This window comes from Sphaeramia orbicularis, unplaced genomic scaffold, assembly GCF_902148855.1.
Source record: "Sphaeramia orbicularis unplaced genomic scaffold, fSphaOr1.1, whole genome shotgun sequence".
Taxonomy (NCBI): Eukaryota; Metazoa; Chordata; class Actinopteri; order Kurtiformes; family Apogonidae; genus Sphaeramia; species Sphaeramia orbicularis.
The window spans coordinates 185,483-197,982 of NW_021941513.1; the positions used below are offsets into that span (position 1 = coordinate 185,483).

The 12,500-nt window shown below is 49.5% G+C and overlaps 1 pseudogene; it reads right to left on the reverse strand.

Moving 5' to 3' along the window:
• The window catches only part of LOC115416016 (WD repeat-containing protein 7-like), a 33,195-nt pseudogene extending 22,328 nt beyond the window's left edge, over window positions 1-10,867 (reverse strand).
• Between the last annotated feature and the right edge of the window lie 1,633 nt (window positions 10,868-12,500).

A 12,500-nucleotide genomic window follows, 5' to 3' on the forward strand; every position in this document is an offset into this window, starting at 1 on the left:
AGCAGACCACTAACAGGCTGCTCTGTGTGTGTGTGTGTGTGTGTGTGTGTGTGTGTGTGTGTGTGTGTGTGGGTGGTGCTTGTACCCTCCAATAGTTGGAGCAGACCACTAACAGGCTGCTCTGTGTGTGTGTGTGTGTGTGTGTGTGTGTGTGGGTGGTGCTTGTACCCTCCAGTAGTTGGAGCAGACCACTAACAGGCTGCTCTGTGTGTGTGTGTGTGTGTGTGTGTGTGTGTGTGTGTGTGGGTGGTGCTTGTACCCTCCAGTAGTTGGAGCAGACCACTAACAGGCTGCTCTGTGTGTGTGTGTGTGTGTGTGTGTGTGTGTGTGTGTGTGTGTGTGTGTGTGTGCGTGTGTGGGTGGTGCTTGTACCCTCCAGTAGTTGGAGCAGACCACTAACAGGCTGCTCTGTGTGTGTGTGTGTGTGTGTGTGTGTGTGTGTGTGTGTGTGTGTGTGTGTGTGTGTGTGTGGGTGGTGCTTGTACCCTCCAGTAGTTGGAGCAGACCACTAACAGGCTGCTCTGTGTGTGTGTGTGTGTGTGTGTGTGTGTGTGTGTGTGTGTGTGGGTGGTGCTTGTACCCTCCAGTAGTTGGAGCAGACCACTAACAGGCTGCTCTGTGTGTGTGTGTGTGTGTGTGTGTGTGTGTGTGGGTGGTGCTTGTACCCTCCAATAGTTGGAGCAGACCACTAACAGGCTGCTCTGTGTGTGTGTGTGTGTGTGTGTGTGTGTGTGTGTGTGTGTGTGTGTGTGTGTGTGGGTGGTGCTTGTACCCTCCAGTAGTTGGAGCAGACCACTAACAGGCTGCTCTGTGTGTGTGTGTGTGTGTGTGTGTGTGTGTGTGTGTGTGTGTGTGTGTGTGTGTGTGTGTGCGTGTGTGTGTGTGTGTGGGTGGTGCTTGTACCCTCCAGTAGTTGGAGCAGACCACTAACAGGCTGCTCTGTGTGTGTGTGTGTGTGTGTGTGTGTGTGTGTGTGGGTGGTGCTTGTACCCTCCAATAGTTGGAGCAGACCACTAACAGGCTGCTCTGTGTGTGTGTGTGTGTGTGTGTGTGTGTGTGTGTGGGTGGTGCTTGTACCCTCCAGTAGTTGGAGCAGACAACTAACAGGCTGCTCTGTGTGTGTGTGTGTGTGTGTGTGTGTGGGTGGTGCTTGTACCCTCCAATAGTTGGAGCAGACCACTAACAGGCTGCTCTGTGTGTGTGTGTGTGTGTGTGTGTGTGTGTGTGTGGTGCTTGTACCCTCCAGTAGTTGGAGGAGACCACTAACAGGCTGCCCTGTGTGTGTGTGTGTGTGTGTGTGTGTGTGTGTGTGTGTGGGTGGTGCTTGTACCCTCCAGTAGTTGGAGCAGACCACTAACAGGCTGCTCTGTGTGTGTGTGTGTGTGTGTGTGTGTGTGTGTGTGTGTGTGTGTGTGGGTGGGTGGGTGGTGCTTGTACCCTCCAGTAGTTGGAGGAGACCACTAACAGGCTGCCCTGTGTGTGTGTGTGTGTGTGTGTGTGTGTGTGTGTGTGGGTGGGTGGTGCTTGTACCCTCCAGTAGTTGGAGCAGACCACTAACAGGCTGCTCTGTGTGTGTGTGTGTGTGTGGGTGGTGCTTGTACCCTCCAGTAGTTGGAGCAGACCACTAACAGGCTGCTCTGTGTGTGTGTGTGTGTGTGTGTGTGGGTGGTGCTTGTACCCTCCAATAGTTGGAGCAGACCACTAACAGGCTGCTCTGTGTGTGTGTGTGTGTGTGTGTGTGTGTGTGGGTGGGTGGTGCTTGTACCCTCCAATAGTTGGAGCAGACCACTAACAGGCTGCTCTGTGTGTGTGTGTGTGTGTGTGTGTGTGTGTGTGTGTGTGTGTGTGTGGGTGGTGCTTGTACCCTCCAGTAGTTGGAGCAGACCACTAACAGGCTGCTCTGTGTGTGTGTGTGTGTGTGTGTGTGTGTGTGTGTGTGTGTGTGTGTGTGTGGGTGGTGCTTGTACCCTCCAGTAGTTGGAGCAGACCACTAACAGGCTGCTCTGTGTGTGTGTGTGTGTGTGTGTGTGCGTGTGTGTGTGGGTGGTGCTTGTACCCTCCAGTAGTTGGAGCAGACCACTAACAGGCTGCTCTGTGTGTGTGTGTGTGTGTGTGTGTGTGTGTGTGTGTGTGTGTGGGTGGTGCTTGTACCCTCCAGTAGTTGGAGCAGACCACTAACAGGCTGCTCTGTGTGTGTGTGTGTGTGTGTGTGTGTGTGTGTGTGTGTGTGGGTGGTGCTTGTACCCTCCAGTAGTTGGAGCAGACCACTAACAGGCTGCTCTGTGTGTGTGTGTGTGTGTGTGTGTGTGTGTGTGTGTGTGTGTGTGGGTGGTGCTTGTACCCTCCAGTAGTTGGAGCAGACCACTAACAGGCTGCTCTGTGTGTGTGTGTGTGTGTGTGTGTGTGTGTGTGTGTGTGTGTGTGGGTGGTGCTTGTACCCTTCAGTAGTTGGAGCAGACCACTAACAGGCTGCTCTGTGTGTGTGTGTGTGTGTGTGTGTGTGGGTGGTGCTTGTACCCTCCAGTAGTTGGAGCAGACCACTAACAGGCTGCTCTGTGTGTGTGTGTGTGTGTGTGTGTGTGTGTGTGTGGGTGGTGCTTGTACCCTCCAGTAGTTGGAGCAGACCAATAACAGGCTGCCCTGTGTGTGTGTGTGTGTGTGTGTGTGTGTGTGTGTGTGTGGGTGGGTGGTGCTTGTACCCTCCAGTAGTTGGAGCAGACCACTAACAGGCTGCTCTGTGTGTGTGTGTGTGTGTGTGTGTGTGTGTGTGGGTGGTGCTTGTACCCTCCAGTAGTTGGAGCAGACCACTAACAGGCTGCTCTGTGTGTGTGTGTGTGTGTGTGTGTGTGTGTGTGTGTGTGTGTGTGCGTGTGTGTGTGTGTGGGTGGTGCTTGTACCCTCCAGTAGTTGGAGCAGACCACTAACAGGCTGCTCTGTGTGTGTGTGTGTGTGTGTGTGTGTGTGTGTGTGTGTGTGTGGGTGGTGCTTGTACCCTCCAGTAGTTGGAGCAGACCACTAACAGGCTGCTCTGTGTGTGTGTGTGTGTGTGTGTGTGTGTGTGTGGGTGGTGCTTGTACCCTCCAATAGTTGGAGCAGACCACTAACAGGCTGCTCTGTGTGTGTGTGTGTGTGTGTGTGTGTGTGTGTGTGTGTGTGTGTGTGTGTGTGGGTGGTGCTTGTACCCTCCAGTAGTTGGAGCAGACCACTAACAGGCTGCTCTGTGTGTGTGTGTGTGTGTGTGTGTGTGTGTGTGTGTGTGTGTGTGTGTGTGTGTGTGTGTGTGCGTGTGTGTGTGTGTGGGGTGGTGCTTGTACCCTCCAGTAGTTGGAGCAGACCACTAACAGGCTGCTCTGTGTGTGTGTGTGTGTGTGTGTGTGTGTGTGTGTGTGGGTGGTGCTTGTACCCTCCAATAGTTGGAGCAGACCACTAACAGGCTGCTCTGTGTGTGTGTGTGTGTGTGTGTGTGTGTGTGTGTGGGTGGTGCTTGTACCCTCCAGTAGTTGGAGCAGACAACTAACAGGCTGCTCTGTGTGTGTGTGTGTGTGTGTGTGTGTGGGTGGTGCTTGTACCCTCCAATAGTTGGAGCAGACCACTAACAGGCTGCTCTGTGTGTGTGTGTGTGTGTGTGTGTGTGTGTGTGTGGTGCTTGTACCCTCCAGTAGTTGGAGGAGACCACTAACAGGCTGCCCTGTGTGTGTGTGTGTGTGTGTGTGTGTGTGTGTGTGTGTGGGTGGTGCTTGTACCCTCCAGTAGTTGGAGCAGACCACTAACAGGCTGCTCTGTGTGTGTGTGTGTGTGTGTGTGTGTGTGTGTGTGTGTGTGTGTGTGGGTGGGTGGTGCTTGTACCCTCCAGTAGTTGGAGGAGACCACTAACAGGCTGCCCTGTGTGTGTGTGTGTGTGTGTGTGTGTGTGTGTGTGTGGGTGGGTGGTGCTTGTACCCTCCAGTAGTTGGAGCAGACCACTAACAGGCTGCTCTGTGTGTGTGTGTGTGTGTGGGTGGTGCTTGTACCCTCCAGTAGTTGGAGCAGACCACTAACAGGCTGCTCTGTGTGTGTGTGTGTGTGTGTGTGTGGGTGGTGCTTGTACCCTCCAATAGTTGGAGCAGACCACTAACAGGCTGCTCTGTGTGTGTGTGTGTGTGTGTGTGTGTGTGTGGGTGGGTGGTGCTTGTACCCTCCAATAGTTGGAGCAGACCACTAACAGGCTGCTCTGTGTGTGTGTGTGTGTGTGTGTGTGTGTGTGTGTGTGTGTGTGTGTGGGTGGTGCTTGTACCCTCCAGTAGTTGGAGCAGACCACTAACAGGCTGCTCTGTGTGTGTGTGTGTGTGTGTGTGTGTGTGTGTGTGTGTGTGTGTGTGGGTGGTGCTTGTACCCTCCAGTAGTTGGAGCAGACCACTAACAGGCTGCTCTGTGTGTGTGTGTGTGTGTGTGTGTGCGTGTGTGTGTGGGTGGTGCTTGTACCCTCCAGTAGTTGGAGCAGACCACTAACAGGCTGCTCTGTGTGTGTGTGTGTGTGTGTGTGTGTGTGTGTGTGTGTGTGGGTGGTGCTTGTACCCTCCAGTAGTTGGAGCAGACCACTAACAGGCTGCTCTGTGTGTGTGTGTGTGTGTGTGTGTGTGTGTGTGTGTGTGTGGGTGGTGCTTGTACCCTCCAGTAGTTGGAGCAGACCACTAACAGGCTGCTCTGTGTGTGTGTGTGTGTGTGTGTGTGTGTGTGTGTGTGTGTGTGTGGGTGGTGCTTGTACCCTCCAGTAGTTGGAGCAGACCACTAACAGGCTGCTCTGTGTGTGTGTGTGTGTGTGTGTGTGTGTGTGTGTGTGTGTGTGTGGGTGGTGCTTGTACCCTTCAGTAGTTGGAGCAGACCACTAACAGGCTGCTCTGTGTGTGTGTGTGTGTGTGTGTGTGTGGGTGGTGCTTGTACCCTCCAGTAGTTGGAGCAGACCACTAACAGGCTGCTCTGTGTGTGTGTGTGTGTGTGTGTGTGTGTGTGTGTGGGTGGTGCTTGTACCCTCCAGTAGTTGGAGCAGACCAATAACAGGCTGCCCTGTGTGTGTGTGTGTGTGTGTGTGTGTGTGTGTGTGTGTGTGTGGGTGGGTGGTGCTTGTACCCTCCAGTAGTTGGAGCAGACCACTAACAGGCTGCTCTGTGTGTGTGTGTGTGTGTGTGTGTGTGTGTGTGGGTGGTGCTTGTACCCTCCAGTAGTTGGAGCAGACCACTAACAGGCTGCTCTGTGTGTGTGTGTGTGTGTGTGTGTGTGTGTGTGTGTGTGTGTGCGTGTGTGTGTGTGTGGGTGGTGCTTGTACCCTCCAGTAGTTGGAGCAGACCACTAACAGGCTGCTCTGTGTGTGTGTGTGTGTGTGTGTGTGTGTGTGTGTGTGTGGGTGGTGCTTGTACCCTCCAGTAGTTGGAGCAGACCACTAACAGGCTGCTCTGTGTGTGTGTGTGTGTGTGTGTGTGTGTGTGTGTGTGGGTGGTGCTTGTACCCTCCAATAGTTGGAGCAGACCACTAACAGGCTGCTCTGTGTGTGTGTGTGTGTGTGTGTGTGTGTGTGTGTGCGTGTGTGTGTGTGTGGGTGGTGCTTGTACCCTCCAGTAGTTGGAGCAGACCACTAACAGGCTGCTCTGTGTGTGTGTGTGTGTGTGTGTGTGTGTGGGTGGGTGGTGCTTGTACCCTCCAGTAGTTGGAGCAGACCACTAACAGGCTGCTCTGTGTGTGTGTGTGTGTGTGTGTGTGTGTGCGTGTGTGTGTGTGTGGGTGGTGCTTGTACCCTCCAGTAGTTGGAGCAGACCACTAACAGGCTGCTCTGTGTGTGTGTGTGTGTGTGTGTGTGTGTGTGTGTGGGTGGTGCTTGTACCCTCCAGTAGTTGGAGCAGACCACTAACAGGCTGCTCTGGGTGTAGGTGCAGAAGGAGATGCTCTGACAGCCTTGACAGTAGATGGGTTTGGACTCCTCCTCAAACACTGGGTCCAGGTCCTGTGAACACAGACGGGTTAGGGTTAGGAACAGGGTCAGGGTTAGGGTCAGGGTTAGGGTTGTGGGTGGATCCACATCTGACAGGGTGGTTCTGGGTTCATGTGTACCTGCATCCTGCTGACCTCAGCTGTGATGATCCACACCTTTAAGATCCCAGTGACTGACACCGCCACCACTGTGTCCTCTGTAGGTGGAGATACATGAGGGTTAGGGGTCTGACCTGGATTAGGGTTAGTCCTCAGGTCCTGGGTTAGGGTTAGTCCTCAGGTCCAGGTCTGGTCCAGTCTCACCTTGGGTCCGGTGGGACCTGATGATGCTCATGGAGCTGATCCAGTCTGGGCAGATCTTGGACACCAGTGAGTACAGGACCTCCAGACTGGTGGAGTCCACCACAAGGATTTCTGGGTAATGACCGTTACACAGCAGACGACCCTCCTTCTGAGTACCGACAGTGAACTGGTAGAACTGGAAAAAACACACACACCAGGGTTCTCAGTAGGATTTTTTCACAGCGTACATGGCAGGAGTTTTGTGGGGGGGGTCCGGGGACATCCTCCACGCACACACACACACACACACACACACACACACACACACACACACACACACACACACACACACAGGCTAAAGTTTAGATCTAATTTCCCTCAGGTGATCGGTCCGTTTAAATCAGATAAATTGATTGAAGTCTCATTGTCAGCCAATGAGCATAAGGCAAGTGATGTTGGTGGGCGGGGTCAGAAAATACCAAGGCACACAAAGGGGTGTGGCTTCTATTGTTGTCATTTCCTGTCTGCAGTGCTTTGAACCAAGACAAAGGAATAGATTTATTCAAATTCAAATCTGGTTATGTGACGGTTTGAGTTGGAAGCTGTCATTTATTTATTTTGTTTTCTTTTATTAGATTGCTCGTTAGCTGTGCCAGCCAGGTCTGTCTCCTGACATTTAAGATGTTACGTCAGTCGTTTTAATTCAGTCTTTTGTATTTGCTGGAGTCTTTATTTTTGGTTCTTTAGTTTTTATCCATTTGTTATCCTTCAAACTACACAAAGGATGCAAGTGTTAATTAAACCCACACCCTACACATTAAATGACAAAAAAAGAAATCACACAGTTAAACCATTTAAATTCAAAATCATATATTAAACAATGAATGCACAAAACTCACAAATTCCAAGCACAAATTCAAACATCTAGCCCCCACCCACCCACCCACCCCCAAGTCCAAACTCAAAAAACCCCACCAACCAAGCAAAAATCCAAACTCAAAATTTCCACAACTTATCAGTCTTTAGAGAGAAAAACGAAACAACAACAAAAAAAGTTCAATTCATTTAAACAAAAAATTCCACTTCGGGTTTTCCACAGTTTCTCAAAAAGGAAATAATAATAATAATTCAGCTCGTTTCAGTTCCTCAGTAAAACTTAAACAAAAAAAAAAAAAAACACCTGCACAGTTCAGGGCTTTTAAAAAAAGACAAGAGAGCAGAAAAAAATTCAGTTCCTCTCTCTCTCTCCTCCACTGTCCTGTCACAGTCAGTCCAGTCCAGTCAGTTCCTAATCTGGTCTGGGTTATTGCTGCTGGATTGTGGGTATGAGAGCGTGACTGTCTTCTGCTGCTGTGGGATGGACGGATGGATGTGATGAACCAATGGGAGAACGGGACGCAGATGAATGGGGTCGGGAGGCGGTCTGAAGGATTCAGCGGTCGTAGCAGTGAGTTAAACTGTCGTACTGTTGTCTGACCTATGAGCTGCGGCTCTGATGCTCCCTATACTCTGTGCCGTATCCACTCCACCGTGGAATGCAGTTATGGGGGGGCATTTAAAAACTGCCGCTAACTGCGGAAAAGTGAGGTGACGACACTGACTTGGTGACAGTTTCTGGGGTGTGTGTGGAAGATACCAGGCATGCTAGCTAAGGGGGTGTGTGTGGAAGATACCAGGCATGCTAGCTAAGGGGGTGTGTGTGGAAGATACCAGGCATGCTAGCTAAGGGGGTGTGTGTGGAAGATACCAGGCATGCTAGCTAAGGGGGTGTGTGTATGTTTGGTGCAATTTAAGCAAGTTGTCACAATTATACTGGACGATCACACACACACACACACAAAAAAACGCTACGCTGATTGAAAGACAGCGTTGTGGGTCAAATCTCAATGTTGGGCCCCCCCCAGGGACAGCGTCGGGGCCCCAACGTTCAATGACATCAGCGAGAACTCTGCACACTGACAGTGAACTGGTAGAACTGGACACAAGATAGACAACACACTCAAACACACTCACAACAAAGGTTTAGGGTTAGGGTTGGGGCCCAGGCCAGGGGTCCGGTTAGGGTTAGGGGTCTGACCTGGGTCAGGGTTAGGGGTCTGACCTGGATGTCCACATGGGCACATGCCAGCTTGGTGAACTCGATGCAGCGCCCGTCGTTCACATCCCATAAACACATTTCCCTGGAAACAGAGGAGATATGAATGAACAACTGTCTGATAAGCTGATGATACACCCCCCACCCCCCCCCCCCCCCCCCCCCACAGAACCATAAGAATGGATGGATGATGATAAAGTTCTCTGTTGTACAGTTGCTGAGGGACAGGGGAGGCGTGGCCTTACCTGCCTTAGACATGATGACATCACAGCCCAAGTAAGAGCACTAGTACTTTGGTGTAGTCAGTCTTACACAGCTGAATGGAAGACATGCAGTTTTCCTCCACTGAAGGTCCTTTCCCTTCAGTTGTGTCTGGACTGCACCAGAGCAGTCCGACAGTTGGACAATTTATGTGTACGTAGTTCAATTAAAATTTGATTTCAAGTGGTCCAGACGTCTGGACTTTATAGACAAATGAGGATCCTAAAGTGTCTGTGAGTGACCTGCACTTCCAACCTGCACTACATGACCACAGATTCAGACCGTGGTCTGAACATGGTCTGACTGTTCTCTGCAGGACACTTTCAAAAGGACACATGGACAGCTTTAAAATCTTTCTCCCAAATTTGGACTTGGTAAACATGATTTTTTTCAGATATCTCCAGCTCTGTGATTACTTTGTAAAGGAAATACAATGTTCTGTGACAGACTCCCTGTCACCTAATTCAAATACTGGTGGACGCCTTTAAAGGTTCCAGTCACAGAAACATCACTGGTCAAATGTATACAGCTTTGAATTCAAAAGACAATCAGGTATATTTTCATGCAAAAAATCAATGGGAGACGGAGCTGCAAGAGGAAATACCAAATGAGATCTGGTCAGAAGGATGGAAATCTAAAAACTGGACTACAAACTCACTATCATGGAGGGATTTGTGTTGGAACTGTCTGGCCTGTTTCTTTATTCCACCTGTAGGTTCATCCCATTTGTCTGGAATTCTTTTTTCCTGCTGGAGGGAGTGTGGTTTTCATTTCATTTTCATTTATTAAGATCCCCATTAGCAACTGATGATTCAGTTGCTATTCTTCCTGGGGTCACCTCTACATTACATTACAATTTTTAATTTTTACATTAATCTTACACCATTCACGCCCCCCCCCCCCCCCCCCCCCCCCCCCCCCCCCCCACACACACACACACACACACACACACACAGGACATATACAACAGCCCAATGCAATTAAAATAAATAAACAAACAAAATAAGTACTATACATTCGTACTCCTACACCAAACAATAGCTGTCTGATACAAATCATGAGACATCTTTCAATATTAGCAATACTCATTCCATTTCATGCCTGTTATGTAAACAAAAAATGTTTTAATATCTTTTGAAAACATTTTCTATTATTTTCCAACAACAAAAACCCTGGCAATCCAGGGATTGGAACCCTGGCAAAAATGGTTCACTGGAGGCAGATCAAACATGTATTCTGCTCCTGTCCTGGTGTTGGTGGCTTTAAGGGAGAGATGATTAAAGTGATGTGTTCAGTTTTTGATGTTCATTTTCATATGTCATTGGCTACTTTGTTTTTTAGCATTCCCCCAGAGGAATTATGTCAAAGGGACATTTATTTATTTAGAATAGTGCTGTAGGCAAAAAAAAAAAAAAAAAAGCCATAACCAAATACTGGCTTAAAAAGGATCCTCCCCCAAACTCCTTGGTGATAAAAATTGTCAACCAAATCCATTGAATGGAAATGATGACATACAATCTGCACTGACAGCAGCACAAGGGTGTGAAGAACTGGAAAAAACTGGACTTTTTCATTCAGTCTGTGGACAGTAAACAGTCTGTACATGTCTGAACGGACCTGGGACCATTTCTGTTTGTTTAAGTGCCTGATATCAAAACAATAAAAAAGAAAGTACAAAAAAGAATGGATGAGTGAGGTACCAACTCCCCCACACACAGAACCATCAGAACAGATTTGGTACCCCCCCCCACTGACCCGCTCTCTGAAGCGCTGACCATGTACTGTTTGTCGCTGCAGGCGCTGGCTTTAGACAGACAGGTGATGGAAGAGGTGTGTCCAAACAACATGGCCCTGGGACAGATCTGGGGGGGGGGGGGGGGGGGGGGGGGGGTTAGAAGGGGAGGGGACAAAGAGAGGAGGAGACAAGTACAGTAGGAGACGAAGAGAAGTAGGAGGGGGAGACCTGTGTGAAAGACCGTCCAACAGAACAGACTATCCATCCTATGAATGACTGAACACAACTGAGAACAGCAGAGGACCCCCCCCCACCCCTCACCTCCAGTTCAGGGGTCATGTCCCACAGACAGATCTGTCCGTCATGACAGCCGGTGATGATGGTGCTGAAGTCGTCCATCACTAACAGGCTGCTGATGCAGTGAGTGGGCGCCGTACGGCCCCAAAGCACTATGGGTAAAACCAGACTGTTCCCAGACATGATGGACGTTCATTTATCTACAGACAGAGCAAAGCACTATGGGTAAAACCAGACTGTTCCCAGACATGATGGACGTTCATTTATCTACAGACAGAGCAAAGCACTATGGGTAAAACCAGACTGTTCCCAGACATGATGGACGTTCATTTATCTACAGACAGAGCAAAGCACTATGGGTAAAACCAGACTGTTCCCAGACATGATGGACGTTCATTTATCTACAGACAGAGCAAAGCACTATGGGTAAAACCAGACTGTTCCCAGACATGATGGACGTTCATTTATCTACAGACAGAGCAAAGCACTATGGGTAAAACCAGACTGTTCCCAGACATGATGGACGTTCATTTATCTACAGACAGAGCAAAGCACTATGGGTAAAACCAGACTGTTCCCAGACATGATGGACGTTCATTTATCTAGGGACACACCCACAGACAGATCAGTTAAGCAGCAGACAAACAGGCCTGTACACTACCGGTGTGGGATCAAATACGGACCTTGTAAAATTTGGACCTATTTGGAATTTGCGCACGCGCGAGCGCAGCCTTACTGGATGTCAGGTTCAGCGACCCCTAACCCTATCCCTAACCCTAACCCAACCCAAAAGCGCACAATTCTACTGGCAAGGTACTTATTTCATAAGCCTCGCTGAACCTGACATCCGGTAAGGCTGCGCTCGCGCGTGCGCAAATTCCAAATAGGTCCATATTTTACAAGGTCCGTATTTGATGCCACACCGGCCCTGTCCAAAACACACACATGTGTCCAAACAGTCAGTTCTTAGTCTGAATAAGTCTGAAGAGGAAAGAACCACTAACTGGAACCATCAACTGGACATAAAAGAGGATTGAATCCAGCTGTATTAGAACACCTGACAGAAGGTTAGGGTTTGGGTCTAACAGAAGACAGCACCACTAACTGTAACAGTTAGAGTGAATGTTCCGAACTCTAACTGTAGAACTGTTAAAGGTGACCATTACAGGACAGATTCAAGCTAATGCTAACGTCTTTAGCTCCAGCCTTCACCGTCAGGGACCGGACAGCACCGACAAACCATGAACCGTGAATATTACCGGCTTTGTTTGTGTCTCCATTCTGTAAGTACACATTATTTATATTATTTTACACATGTTTAATGACCACAAACATCAACAACACCTCAAACATGTCGCGTCTTTGCCGTTAGCATCGCGGCTAACGGAACCAAAACACAGCATTAAAATGTAGGAAACAGGTGAAAATACCGAGCAGACAGGGCAGAGTCCAGGAGCATGTCCTCCTAACGGGCCTTCAAACACCGAACAGTCCAACCGAACCAGAGTGTTGGAGCGATTTACCGGAGGAAAGAGCCGTTACAAACACCGACGAGCAGAACGACCTGCTCTGAACAGCTGATCCGGGAAAAACGTCATCAGCACATCCGTTATCATGACCTCCAAAATAAAAGCACCGGATATCAGAACATGTTTTTTTTTAACAAAATAAAACAAAACGTAAAATAACTGAATGTTTGGAAAAATCACATTCGTTAGTTTATTACTGTTTAGAGCATAGTGCACCCCTAACCCTGACCCTAACCTTGACCTCTGACCCTGACTCCTAACCCTGACTCCTAACCATGACCCCTAACCCTAACCCTGACCCTAACCCTGACCCTAACCCTGACTCCTAACCATGACCCTA